We start from the raw sequence: 14,592 nt of genomic DNA, 5'->3' as shown, positions 1-14,592 counted from the left end.
ATCTCACGCGCTAGTAAAGTAATGCTCCAAATTCTCCAAGCCAGGCTTCAGCAATACATGAACTGTGAACTTCCAGATGTTCGAGCTGGGTTTAGAAAAGGCAGAGGAAACAGAGATCAAATTGCCAACATCCACTGGATTATTGAAAAAGCAAGAGAATTTCAGGAAAAAACATCTATTTCTGCTTTATTGACTATGCCAAAGCCTTTGTGTGGATCACAATAAACTGTGGAAAATTCTAAAAGAGATGGCAATACCAGACCACCTGACCTGCCTCTTGAGAAATCCATATGCAGGTCAAGAAGCAATAGTTAGAACAGGACATGGAAAAACAGACTGGTTCCAAATAGGGAAAGGAGTACGTTAAGGCTGTATATTGTCACCCTGCTTATTTAACTTATATGCAGAATATATCATGAGAAACGCTAGGCTGGATCAGGACAAGCTGAAATCAAGATTTCTGGGAGGAATATCAATAACCTCAGATGTGCAAATGACACCAACCTTATGGCAGAAAGTGAGGAAGAACAAAAGAGCCTCTTGATGAAAGTGAAGAGGAGAGTGAAAAAGCTGGCTTAAAACTCAACATTCAGAAAACTAAGATCATGGCATCCAGTCCCATCACTTCATGGCAAATAGATGAAGAAACAGTGGAAACAGTGACAGACTTTATTTTGGGGGGCTCCAAAATCTCTGCAGATGGTGACTGCAGCCATGAAATAAAAAGACACTTACTCCTTGGAAGAAAAGTTATGACCAATCTAGACAGCATATTAAAGAGCAGAGACATTACTTTGCCAACAAAGGTCCATCTAGTCAAGGTTATGGTTTTTCCAGTGGTCATGTATGGATGTGAGAGTTGGACTATAAAGAAAGCTGAGTGCCAAAGAACTATGCTTTTGAACTGTGGTGTTGGAGAAGACTCTTAAGAGTCCCTTGGGCTGCAAGGAGATCCAACCAGTCCATCCTAAAGGAGATCAGTCCTAAATGTTCATTGGAAGGACTGATGATGAAGCTGAAACTCCAATAGTTTGGTCACCTGATGCAAAGAGCTGACTCATTTGAAAAGTCCCTGAGTCTGGGAATGATTGAAGGCAGGATGAGAAGGGGACTATTGACTGAGGATGAGATGGTTGGATGGCGTCACAAACTCAATGGACATGAGTTTGAGTAAACTCTGGGAGTTGGTGATGGACAGGGAGACCTTGCATGCTGCAGTCCATGGGATCGCAAAGAGTCAGACATGACTGAGTGACTGAACTGAACTGAAAGCGGAAAATTATTGTCTCCGCACAGAAATCCTCTCTTTTTTGGGCTGTACACTCAGGAAGAGAGCTACTTCCCTTATTTTCCTTTCTTTCTGGTGGATCCCTTACTGGGATCTGGAACTGGAATGGAGATGGCATCTTTCATCTATTCAGTCAAGCTTTTGTTTGAGGTTGGTCTAAATAAGAAATGCCTAAGGCCAGTTTATCACTGTAGACAATAGTAACAGCGGCAGTTCAGATAATGTTTTGGGTTTGTTGGTTTGTTTGGGACCATATCTTTCATAGTGTCAGTGCAAAACGTGTGTTGGACACAATTAAAGAAGCAAGGAAGTGAAGTACATCAGAAAGATAAATGCCGTGTACTAATGCATATATACGAACTCTAGAAAGATGGTACTGAAGAATTTATTTGTAGAGCAGCAATGGAGAAACAGATATAGAGAAGAGACGTATGGACATGGGAAGGGAGGAGGAGAAGATTAGATGTATAGAGAGAGTAACATGGAGACTTGCATTACCATATGTAAAATAGATAGCCAATGGGAATTTGTTGTATGGCTCAAGAAACTCAAACAAGGGCTCTGTATCAACCTAGAGGGATGGGGAGGGAGATGGAAGGAGGTCCAAGAGGGAGGGGACATATGTATACCTATGGCTGATTTATATTGAAGTTTGACAGAAAACAACAAAATTCTGTAAAGCAATTATCCTTCAATTTAAAAACAAATAAATTTAAAGAAAAAAAGCAAGGAAGACTATTCTGACTCTCGCTGTGGGGCAGAGAAACTGAACTCAGCTGCCCTGAAAGAAACAATGTGTTTTTAAGCACTGAAAGTGAAAAATGAAGCAGCTCAATCGTGTTCGACTCTGTGACCTCATGGACTGTAGCCTACCACGCTCCTCTGTCCGTGAGATTTTCCAAGCAAGAGAACTGGAGTGGGTTGCCATTTCTTTCTCCAGAGGATCTTCCTGACCCAGGGATCAAACCCGGGTCTCCCACATTGTAGGCATACACTTTATGTTTGAGCCACCAGGGAAGTCCTAATTGGTGTCCATCTAAATAAGGCTTCTATCCTCCCCCAGAAATTGTGAGACAAGGGCACTATATTCTAGATGATAACATTGCAAAGAATGGGCTCCAGAGTCTTAGAGAAAGTCATTCTGGGTTATAAAACTGGCAAGATTTTTTTTTTAAAGGAGCAGAGAAAGAATTGACAATGACAAGTTTTCTAAAGTAAATGTTCTAAGAAAAGGATCAATAGAGGCAGAGGTAGGAAGAAGCTTTATCTTGATGCAAGTGAAAGAGGAGAGTGAAAAAGTTGGCTTAAAGCTCAACATTCAGAAAACTAAGATCATGGCATCTGGTCCCATTACTTCATGACAAATAGATGGGGAAACAGTGGAAACAGTGGCTGACTTTATTTTTCTGGGCTCCAAAATCACTGCAGATGGTGAGTGCAGCCATGAAATTAAAAGATGCTTACTCCTTGGAAGGAAAGTTATGACCAACCTAGACAGCATATTCAAAAGCAGAGACATTACTTTGTCAAAAAAGTTCTGTCTAGTTAAGGCTATGGTTTTTCCAGTGGTCATGTATGGATGTGAGAGTTGGGCTATAAAGAAAGCTGAGTGCCAAAGAATTGATGCTTTTGAACTGTAGTGTTGGAGAAGACTCTGGAAAGTCCCTTGGATGGCAAGGAGATCCAACGAGTCCATCCTAAAGGAGACCAGTCCTGAATATTCATTGGAAGGACTGATGCTGAAGCTGAAACTCCAATACTTTGGCCACCTGATGCAAAGAGTTTACTCATTTGAAAATACCCTGATGTTAGAACCTTGAAGGCAGGAGGAGAAGGGGACAACAGAGGATGAGATGGTTGGATGGCATCACTGACTCAATGGACATGAGTCTGGGTAAACTCCAGGAGTTGGTGATGGACAGGGAGGCCTGGCGTGCTGCAGTTCATGGGGTCGCAAAGAGTCAGACACGACTGAGCGACTGAACTGAACCGAAATGAAATGAAAGAAAATATTCAGGCCTTTTTGGTCAATGGCAGACATAGTTTCTGCTTATTCTGCTCCAGCCATGAAGTCTCATCAATTCTCAAATAACCAGTTTAAAAATTTGTATTATTTTGACCTAAGTTTGAACTGATGTGCATCTCTATGGTCTGTCTATAAAATATTCTAAACAAGTGAATAGTTGAAGCCAAATGTTTCAGAATATTTTGAAATTTATTGAAAAAATTTTGAAGTACATTTTGTTCTTAATTTCATATCACTATTGTTTCAGAAATTATAACTCTTTTCTAGTTATTAAAACAAATCCCCTAACATCTCTACTAGATTTTTTTTACCACCTTCATTCATCAAAGAACTAGTGATTTTTAAGAGTAATCTCTATTTTTTCATCTATAAATTAAAGATATAATATGAGCCTGTGATCATAATATAGCTATAATATATATATTCAGATATTTTAAACAAAATATTAAGTATTTATAATTTGAAGAAGAGAGCAAGTGAGCAACTAGTCTATGAGAGTTTAAGTTTGTGTCTGGATAGAGGACGGAATAAGTATTGTTATTTTAACTCATATTAGTATTCTATTAGAAACTTTGTCATTATTCATCAATACTTAGGACAAATATTACCCATCAGTGACTAAGTTTGGTGTCACTCTTTGAGTGGAACAAAGGTTTAGTGCATTTAACCTTCCCCTCATACTCTCTCTTAGTCCTTGGAAGCAGCTCCTGTGTGATACTCTACCTAGCATTCAATATAGTAGCATTTTCAGTACCTTGTTATAAAGAAAAGTTATGTGCATGTTTTATTTGATCAGAGTGAAATTTAGGTCCCTGTAGTCTCTTTTTCCCTAGTTATTTAAATATATCTTATTGCTCCTAGAGTTATTTATATCTACAGTTGACCCTTGAACAACACAGGGTTAGAAATACCAATCCTCCGTGTAGTTGAAAATCCTCATAAAACTTACAGCGACCACATAGCATCTGCGGTTCCTCCATGTCCATAGTTCTACATCTGCAGATTCAACCAAATTAAGATCATGTCGTACTGGAGTATTTTTTTAACTTTTCATTTTATATTGGAGTATAGCCATTAAACTACTTGTAGTAGTTACTATTGGAAAACGTTACGATTGAACCCCTGCAGTTCAAATCCATGCTTTTGAAGGGTTAACTGTATTTTTGTCCGTTGTTTTTTAGTGTGGTAAACTGTGTATAAAATTTACCATCTTAACCATTTTTAAGTGGACACTTCAGTGACGTTAAACATTAATAGTGCTGTGCTACCATAACCGCTATAAGTGAAGTCGCTCAGTCTGTCTGACTCACTGCGACCCCATGGACAGTAGCCTACTAGGCTCCTTCATCCCTGGGATTTTCCAGGCAAGAATACTGGAGTGGGCTGCCATTACATGTGTGGAACTCTTTTTATCCTGAAAATCTGAAATTCTATGCCTATAAAATAAGTTCCCATTCCCCTCTCCTTTCAGCCCTTGGAAACCACCATTCCTCTCTCTTTGATTTTGATTGCTCTAAGCTTCTCATATAAGTGGAATAAAAAATTACTTATATTTTTGTGGCTGGCTTACTTCACTTGGCAAAATGTTCCCAAGATTCATCCACACTGTACAATATGCCCTAATTTTCTTCCTTCTTGAGGTTGAATAATATTTCATTGCACACACACACACACACACACACACACACACACACACACCATATTTCACTATCCATTCATCTGTAGGTGAGTACTTGGTTTGCGTCCACATTTTGGCTATTATGAATGATGCTGCTATGAACATGGGTATACAAATATCTCTTTGAGACCTAGATTTTAAATCTTTGGTGCATATACTCAGAAGTGGGATTCCTGAAATACTGTAATTCTATTTTTAATTATTGAGGGACAATCATGTTATTTTTCCCACAGTGTCTCTACTGGTTTACATTCCTACCAGTAGTGCACAGACTTCTACCACATCCTTGCCAACATTTGTTATTTTCTGTTCATATAGTATATTGTTGTTATTAAGTCACTAAATCATGTCGAACTCTTTGTGACCCCAAGGACTGCAGCACGCCGGTCTTCTCTGTCCTTCACTATCTCCTGGAATTTGTTCAAACTCATGTCTATTGAGTCACTGATGCCATCTAACCATCTCATCCTCTGTGACCATCTTCTCCTCTTGCCCTCAATCTTTCTTAGCATCAGAGTCTTTTCTAATGAGTCAGTTCTTCACAACAGGTGACCAAAGTATTGGAGTTTCAACTTCAGCCTCAGTTCTTCCAGTGAATATTCAGGGTTGATTTCCTTTAGGATTGATTGATTTGATCATCTTGCTGTCCAAGGGACTCTGAAGAGTCTTCTCTAGCACCACGGTTTGAAAGCATCAAATCTTTGCCACTCAGCCTTCTTTATAGTCCAACTCTCACATCCATATATGACTACTGGAAAAACCATAGCTTTGACTATATGGACCTTGTTGGCAAAGTGATATTTCTGCTGTCTAGCTTTGTCATAACTATTCTTCCAAGGAGCAAATGTCTTTTAATTTCATGTTTGCAGTCACCATCTTCTGTGATCTTGGAGCCCAAGAAAATAAATTCTGTCATTGTTCCCAATTTTTCCCCATCTATTTGCAGTGAAGTGATAGGACTGGACGCTATGATCTTAGTTTTTGAACACTGAGTTTTAAGTCAGGTTTTCACTTTCCTCTTTCAATTTCATCAAGAGGCTCTTAGTTTCCCTTCACTTTCTGCCATTAGAGTGGTGTCATCTGCATATCTGAGGTTATTGATATTTCTCCTGGCAATCTTGATTCCAGCTTGAGCTTCATTGAGTCCAGCATTTTGCATGATGTACTCTGCATATAAATTAAATAAGCAAGGTGACAATATACAGCCTTGATGTACACCTTTCCCAATTTGGAAAAAGTCCATTGTTTCATGTTCAGTTCTAACTATTAGTTCTTGACCTGCATACAGGTTTCTTAGGAGGTAGGTAAGGCAGTCAGGTAATCCCATTTTTTTAAAGAATTTTCCACAGTTGGCTGTGATCCACACAGTCAAAGGCTTTAGTGTAGTCAAGGAAGCAAAGTAGATGTTCTGTAATTCCCTTGTTTTTATGATCCAATGGATGTTGGCAATTTGATCTCTGGTTCCTCTGCCTTTTCTAAATCCAGGTTGCACATCTGGAAGTTCTCAATTTACTTACTGTTGAAGCCTAGCTTGAAGGATTGTGAGCATTACCTTGCTAGCATGAGTGAAATGAGTGAAATTGTGGGGTAGTTTGAACATTCTTTGACATTACCTTTTTGGGATTGGAATGAAAACTGACTGTTTCCAGTCCTGTGGCCACTGCTGAGTTTTCCAAATTTGCTGACATAATGAGTGCAACACTTAAACACCATCATCTTCTGGATTTACAATAGCTCAGGTAGAATTCCATCACCTCCACTAGCTTTTTTTGTAATAATGCTTCCTAAGGCCCACTTGATTTCACAATCCAGGATGTCTAGCTCTAGGTGAGAGACTACACCATCGTGGTCGTGAGGGTCATTAAAACCTGTTTTTTATCGTTCTATGTATTCTTACCACCTCTTCTTAATATCTTCTGCTTCTGTTAGATTCATACTGTTTCTGTCAGATTCATACTGTTTCTGTCCTTTATTGTGTCCATCTTTGTATGAAATGTTCCCTTGGTATCTCTTATTTTCTTAGAGATTTCAGGTCTTTCCCATTCTATTATTTTTCTCTATTTCTTTGCACTGTTCACTTAAGAAGGCATTTTTATCTCTCCCTGCTATTCTTTGGAGCTCTGCATTCAAATGACTGTATCTTTCCTTTTCTCCTTTGCCTTTCACTTCTTTTCTTTTCTCAGCTCCTTGTAAGGCCTCCTTAGACAACCATTTTGCCTTTTTGCTTTTCTTTTTCTTGGGGATGATTTTGATCAGAGCCTCCTGTACAATGTTACAAACCTTTGTACATAGTTCTTTAGGCACTCTGTCTCTGATCTAATACCTTGAATATATTTGTCACTTCTACTGTATAATAATAAAGGATTTAACTTAGGCCATACCCGAAGGCCTAATGGTTTTCCCTACCTTCTTCAATTTAAGTCTGAATTTTGCAATAAGGAGCCCATGATCTGTGCCACAGTCAGCTCCCAGTCTTGCTTTTGCTGACTGCACAGAGCTTCTCCATATTTGGCTACAAAGAATATAATCAATATGATTTTGGTATTGACCATCTGGTGTCCATGCAGAGTCATCTTTTGTGTTGTTGGAAGAGGGCATTTGCAATGATCAGTGCATTCTCTTAGCAAAACTCTGTTAGCCTTTGCCCTGCTTCATTCTGTACTCCAAAGGCCAGACTTGCCTATTACTCCAGTTATCTCTTGACGTCCTACTTTTGCATTCCAGTCCCCTATGATGAAAAGGACATCTTGTTTTGATGTTAGTTCTAGAAGGTCTTGTACATCTTTATAGAATTGTTCAAGTTCAGCTTCTTCAGCATGATTGGTTGGGTTAAATACTTGGATTACCATGATACTAAATGATTTGCCTTGGAAATGAACCAAGATCATTCTGTCATTTTTGAGGTTTCACCCAACTATTATATTTCAGACTCTTGTATTGACTATGAAGGCTACTCCATTTCTTCTAAGGGATTCTTGCTCACAGTAGTAGATATAATGGCCATCTAAATTTGCCCATTCCTATCCATTTTAGTTCACTGATTCCTAAAGTGTCAATGTTGCCATCACTCGCTATCTCCTGTTTGACTGCTTCCAATTTACATTGATTCATGGAACTGACTTACCACGTTCCTATGCAGTATTGTTCTATATAGCATCAGACTTTATTTTCACCACCAGACACACCCACAACTGCAACTGGCATAGTTTCCACTTTGGTTCAGCCTCTTCATTCCTTCTGAAGCTATTTATCTGCTCTTCTTATTAGGCATTAGGTTAATATTTTATAAAAAAAAATTTAAAATGTATAAACATATAAAATATTTTTTAAATGTATATATTTTTCTTTGCTTTCAAAATGACTCAATGTGGAACAATATTTTTATTTCCAGTGTATGGATAAGGGAACTAAGATACAGAGACTGTTGCCCAAGGTCACAAAGCTTGTGAGTGGCAGAACCAGTTTTGAAATCCAGGCAATCACTCTCCAGATCAATATACTTAGCCACTGTGTCAAACCAATAAGTACAACAGTAAATCAATATTGCAATATTTGATAAATGCTACAGAGGAGAAAAGAAAAACAGACTGGTTTAAGAGTGGAAAATGTTATGAATCTCCTTGAGAATCAGTAGTCACAGAAAGCCACTCTGAATGAGAATGTACATTTTAGTTGATGCCTAAAGCTTAAATATCAGTGGGATCACAAAAGTGACTAAACAACCTATAAACTTAGTGACTAAACAACAACAAAGCTTGAATAGGAGCCATTAGTTGAATTCCTGGGGCCCTAGCAGTCCTTTGTAGAAACTAATCAATATAGTTAAACCCTTCCAGCCACCCCACATTTATCTTGCTCATTTCTGCTTTCATGCCATTGCCAGGGCCCTATTGTTCTTTCCTGTGTTGTAATTTTTTTTCCACCTAAAAATATTTTTTTTTACTGAATGTAACACTTACCTTCTTATTTCTCTAAACTCTTTTGACATATAACAAGCCATGTGCAAGTTACCTGATATTTCCTTGTCTTATTTTATTGGTAGTTATGTTTATATTCAATATGCCATGCAAACCATTGGCTAGTGACATGGCCCCTCCCTTATTCTGAGGGGTTCATTACCTTTATAAGTCAGAGCATGTGATACATGATACACACCATGTGAACCTTGACATGAACTTTACCCTGAGGCTACAGGCTGAACCAGGCCTGGACCGCTAAGCTGAGAGTGATCAGTCTTGAGGCTGGCCTATGTAGTAGTAGCATGAAGAATCTCCCTGATTTGGTCATGCTTTTCTGATTGCTCACTATTTAAACCAACATGGTTCTTTCTTTGAGAGTTTAAATAGATAACAGAAATTAAAGGGGATCAAAAATATTTGCCTAAACCCTCTAAGCAACAGCAGGAGGAATCTTTCTGAAAACACTTCTGTTCATCAAAATTAGGAGACACAGCTCAGTACAAGACCAGCCCTGAGAGAAGAGATAAAGACTTTCTGTTTGATGTAACTGATCATTTATCCTGTCAGGGAAGTGTGTGATTTCCTCGGTTCTGTCTCATCACAACAAAAATTTGAAGGGATGGACGTTAAAGTCCTCGGCATGTCACAGCTCTCTGACAGATCAGTGTTACATGTCCATGCTACAGCTCAGTTTTATTTAGAAAGTAAAGGAAACTACATCCTCAAGACATGAGAGCATGCCGACCCAAGCATGCTGACCCAAAAGATGCGAAGAGGAGAGAGAGAGAGAATGGGAGAGAGAGAGCAGGAGAGTGCGAGAGAGGGAGAGCAGGGGAATAGGAGACAGAGAGAGGGAAGGAAAAGAGGGAGAGAGGCCCCTGGCCCTTTGGCTCCTCTTTCTATATGTTTTTCCTCCTCCCCCTGGCCTGCCCTATGTAACCTGGGCTAGCCAGGAGTGCTGTTTGTTCTACCTGAGGTCCTCACTCCAGTCCTTGGACCTTCCTTTTTCTATTTTCATGGGCTTTTCCCTTTCTTGATTTTTAGCCACCACCATTCTGGACTCCTTTTTCTGATTCTAATTACCTGACATTCGCCCCTCAAGAGATGGGAGGCCCAATTCTTTGGGAATAGGGGTGTCAAGGTCTTTCTGGCTACTTCCTGCTGATCTGGGATGGCGAGAGGTTTGGGCCTCCCTCTATTGCTAGTCTCAGGCCCTCAGAGTCCTTATAGCAGTGTCCATCTAAGGATGAGTGATGTTTTCCATGGTCGGCTATAGTTTCACACATCCTTGTTGAACTGGCACTGAATGTTGTAGCTTGTTGACCTGGACAGAGACAAAAGGGGTTAAATAAATGATAATACATGGAGCAATCACACGCAGCATCAATATGGCATAACAAGGACTAGTAGGGGCATTAGCCAACTCCAAATTTCCATCACCAGGATGGGTCAAGTCCCTCCTTGTTAGGAATCAGAAGATCTATCTCCTCTCTGTTTTGGAGTTCAACCCCTGACAAGCTGTGTTGGCTCTTTAGAGATGTCCTGAGAAATCTTATCCCCAGAAACTAGATTTTGGAGGTGTTCATTAGAATGACACTCATTTGTAGTTCTGAATAGGTATCTGAGATCTCCCAGGGGCTCACAGGTGTATTGAGCGTCCTCTTCTGTTTTCTTCCATGGCTTGATTCGTGAATAGTGAATCCAGGAGTCATGTCCTGGTACCTTGACTGCTGTGGGGGTAGAAAGTATTACAGGCTAGGGATCCTTCCATGTGGGCTGGAGTTGAGCCTTTGGGGACCCACCTTTCCAGACTTTAATTAGGACTTGAGTCCCTGGAGCATATAGCAGTGATTCCTTAGAATCTTTTGGGTCCTGGTTCACACCCCACAAGCGTATATCCTGTTGGAATTGAGCAATGCCCATGATATAAGACTGGAGGTTCTGAGCCTCTGGATCTAAGAAGAAGTTATTGACATAAACTAAAGGTCTCCCATCTAGCATCTCATAAGGACTAAGACCAACCTGTTCCTTAGGGGCAATATGGGTGTGGAGGAGAACTATTGCTAAAACTTCCTTCCATCCCAGGGAGGTCTCCTGGGTTATCTTTTTTATCATTGATTTTAAGAATTGGTTGCCTCTTTCTACTTTTCCTGAAGACTGAGGTCTACAGGCACAATGGAGATAGTAAGTAATGCCCAATGCTTTAGAGATCCCTTGGGTGACCTTAGAAGTAAATGATGTCCCACTGTTACTTTGTAATGACCTGGGCAGACCAAATGGGAATATCTTTCCTTTTCTCCTTTGCTTTTGTTTCTCTTCTTTTCACAGCTATTTGTAAGGCCTCCTCAGACAACCATTTTGCCTTTTTGCATTTCTTTTCCATCGGAATGGTCTTGATCCCTGTCTCCTATACAATGTCACGAACGTCCATCCATAGTTCATCAGGCTCTCTGTCTATCAGATCTAGTCCCTTAAATCTATTTCTCTCTCCCACTGTATAATCATAAGGAATTTGATCTAGGTCATACCTGAGTGATCTAGTGGTTTTCCCTAGTTTCTTCAGTTTAAGTCTGAATTTGGCAATAAGGAGTTCATGATCTGAGCCACAGTCAGCTCCTGGTCTTGTTTTTGCTGACTGTATGGAGCTTCTCCATCTTTGGCTGCAAAGAATAGAATCAATCTGGTTTCAGTGTTGACCACCTGGTGTTGTCCATGTGTATAGTCTTCTCTTGTATTGTTGGAAGAGGGTGTTTGCTATGACTAGTGTGTTCTCTTGGCAAAACTCTATTAGCCTTTGCCCTGCTTCATTCTGTACTCCAAGGCCAGTTTTGCCTGTTACTCCAGGTGTTTCTTGACTTCCTACTTTTGCATTCTAGTCCCCTATAATGAAAAGGACATTTTTGGGGGTGTTAGTTCTAAAAGGTCTTGTAGGTCTTCATAGAACTGTTCAACTTCAGCTTCTTCAGCATTACTGGTTGGGGCATAGGCTTGGATTACCGTGATATAGAATGGTTTGCCTTGGAAATGAACAGAGGTCATTCTGTCATTTTTGAGATTGCATCCAAGTACTGCATTTTGGACTCTGTTGACCATAATGGCTACTCCATTTCTTTTAAGGGATTCCTGCCCACAGTAGTAGATATAACGGTCTTGTGAGTTAAATTCACCCATTACAGTCCATTTTAGTTCGCTGATTCCTAGAACGTTGACATTCACTCTTGCCATCTCCTGTTTGACCATTTCCAATGTGCCTTGATTCATGGATCTAACATTCCAGGTTCCTATGCAATGTTGCTCTTTACAGCATCGGACCTTGCTTCTATCGCCAGTCACATCCACAGCTGGGTATTGTTTTTGCTTTGGCTCCATCCCTTCATTCTGTCTGGAGTTATGTCTCCACTGATCTCTAGTAGCATATTGGGCACCTACCGACCTGGGGAGTTCTCTTTCAGTATCCTATCATTTTGCATTTTTATACTGTTCGTGGGGTTCTCGAGGAAAGAATACTGAAGTGGTTTGCCATTCCCTTCTCCAGTGGACCACATTCTTTCATACCTCTCCACCATGGCATGGCTTAGTTTCATTGAGTTAGACAAGACTGTGGTCTGTGTGATCAGATTGGCTAGTTTTCTGTGACTATGGTTTCAGTGTGTCTGCCCTCTGATGCCCTCTCGCAACACCTACCGTCTTACTTGGGTTTCTCTTACCTTGGACGTGGGGTATCTCTTCATGGCTGCTCTAGCAAAGCGCAGCCGATGCTCCTTACCTTGGTGGACTTGCTCCTCTCGGCCGCCGCCCCTAACTTCGGGCATGGGGTAGCTCATCTCGGCCACTCCTGCACTGTCGCAGCCTGGTGCTTTCGGTCGTCACCCCTGACTTTGGACGAAGGGTAGCTCCTCATAGCCATGCTTCTGCGCGGTCCGTCACAGCTGGCGTGCTTCTGGTAATGCTCAGAATTCTCCAAGCCAGGCTTCGTCAGTAGTGAACTGTGAACTTCCACATGTTCAAGCTGGTTTTAGAAAAGGCAGAGGAACCAGAGATCAAATTGCCAACACCCGCTGGATCATCAAAAAAGCAAGAGAGTTCCAGAAAAACATCTATTTCTGCTTTATTGACTACACCAAAGCCTTCGACTGTGTGGATCTCAATAAACTGTGGAAAATTCTGAAAGAGATGGGAATACCAGACCACCTGACCTGCCTCTTGAGAAACCTGTATGCAGGTCAGGAAGCAACAGTTAGAACTGGACATGGAACAACAGACTGGTCCCAAATAGGAAAAGGAGTACGTCAAGGCTGTATATTGTCACCCTGCTCATTTAACTTATATGCAGAGTACATCATGAGAAACGCTGGACTGGAAGAAGCACAAGCTGGAATCAAGATTGCTGGGAGAAATATCAATAACCTTAGATATGCAGATGACACCACCTTTACGGCAGAAAGTGAAGAGGAACTAAAGAGCCTCTTGATGAAAGTGAAAGAGGAGAGTGAAAAAGTTGGCTTAAAACTCAACATTCAGAAAACTAAGATCATGGCATCTGGTCCCATCACTTCATGACAAATAGATGGGGAAACAGTGGAAATAGTGTCAGACTTTATTTTGGGGGGCTCCAAAATCACCTCAGATGGTGATTGAAGCCATGAAATTAAAAGATGCTTACTGCTTAGAAGGAAAGTTATGACCAACCTAGATAGCATATTAAACAGCAGAGACATTACTTTGCCAACAAAGGTCCATCTAGTCAAGGCTATGGTTTTTCCAGTGGTCATGTATAGATGTGAGAGTTGGACTGTGAAGAAAGTTGAGCTCTGAAGATTTGATGCTTTTGCACTGTGGTGTTGGAGAAGACTCTTGAGAGTCCCTTGGACTGCAAGGAGATCCAACCAGTCCATCCTAAAGGAGATCAGTCCTGGGTGTTCATTGGAAGGACTGATGCTGAAGCTGAAACTCCAGTACTATGGCCAACTCATGTGAAGAGTTGACTCATTGGAAAAGACCCTGATGCTGGGAGGGACTGGGGGCAGGAGGAGAAGGGGACAACAGAGGATGAGATGGCTGGATGGCATCACCGACTCGATGGGCATGAGTTTGAGTAAACTCCGGGAGTTGGTGATGGACACGGAAGCCTGGCGTGCTGCAATTCATGAGTTTGCAAAGAGTTGGACACGACTGAGTGACTGAACTGAACTGAACTGGGCAGATCAAATCTCAGAATGATTTCATGGAGCAGTTTTTTTTTACCACCTCCTCAGCCTCAGTCCAGGTGGGAAAACCTTCAATCCATCCTGTGAATGGATCTATTATGACTAACAGGTATTAATACACTTGAGAAATTGGCATCTGGGTGAAGTCCATCTACCAGTCCTCTCCTGGGTAGGTCCCACATCATTGGACAGGTTGAGCCAACTGCGGTCTTCCAGCTCCTTGGGGGGTGTTTAATTAGCAAGTGGGACAAGTGGAGACCACTTGCCTTATAGTTGTTTGGAGGCCTATTCTTCTGAAGGACCTTTCTAGTAATCTTTGGAGGGCCTCTTCTCCTAAATGAGTGGTGGCATGTAAGGAGTTAACCAACTTCCATTGGAGGTTCCCAGGCAGAAAAAGGAGCCCCTCCTTTTGGAACCACCCCATATGATCTTCT

Source organism: Cervus canadensis, chromosome 3 (genome assembly GCF_019320065.1).
Source record: "Cervus canadensis isolate Bull #8, Minnesota chromosome 3, ASM1932006v1, whole genome shotgun sequence".
Lineage (NCBI taxonomy): Eukaryota > Metazoa > Chordata > Mammalia > Artiodactyla > Cervidae > Cervus > Cervus canadensis.
The sequence above is the reverse complement of the archived record's forward strand: the minus strand, read 5'-3'. Positions refer to the sequence as shown.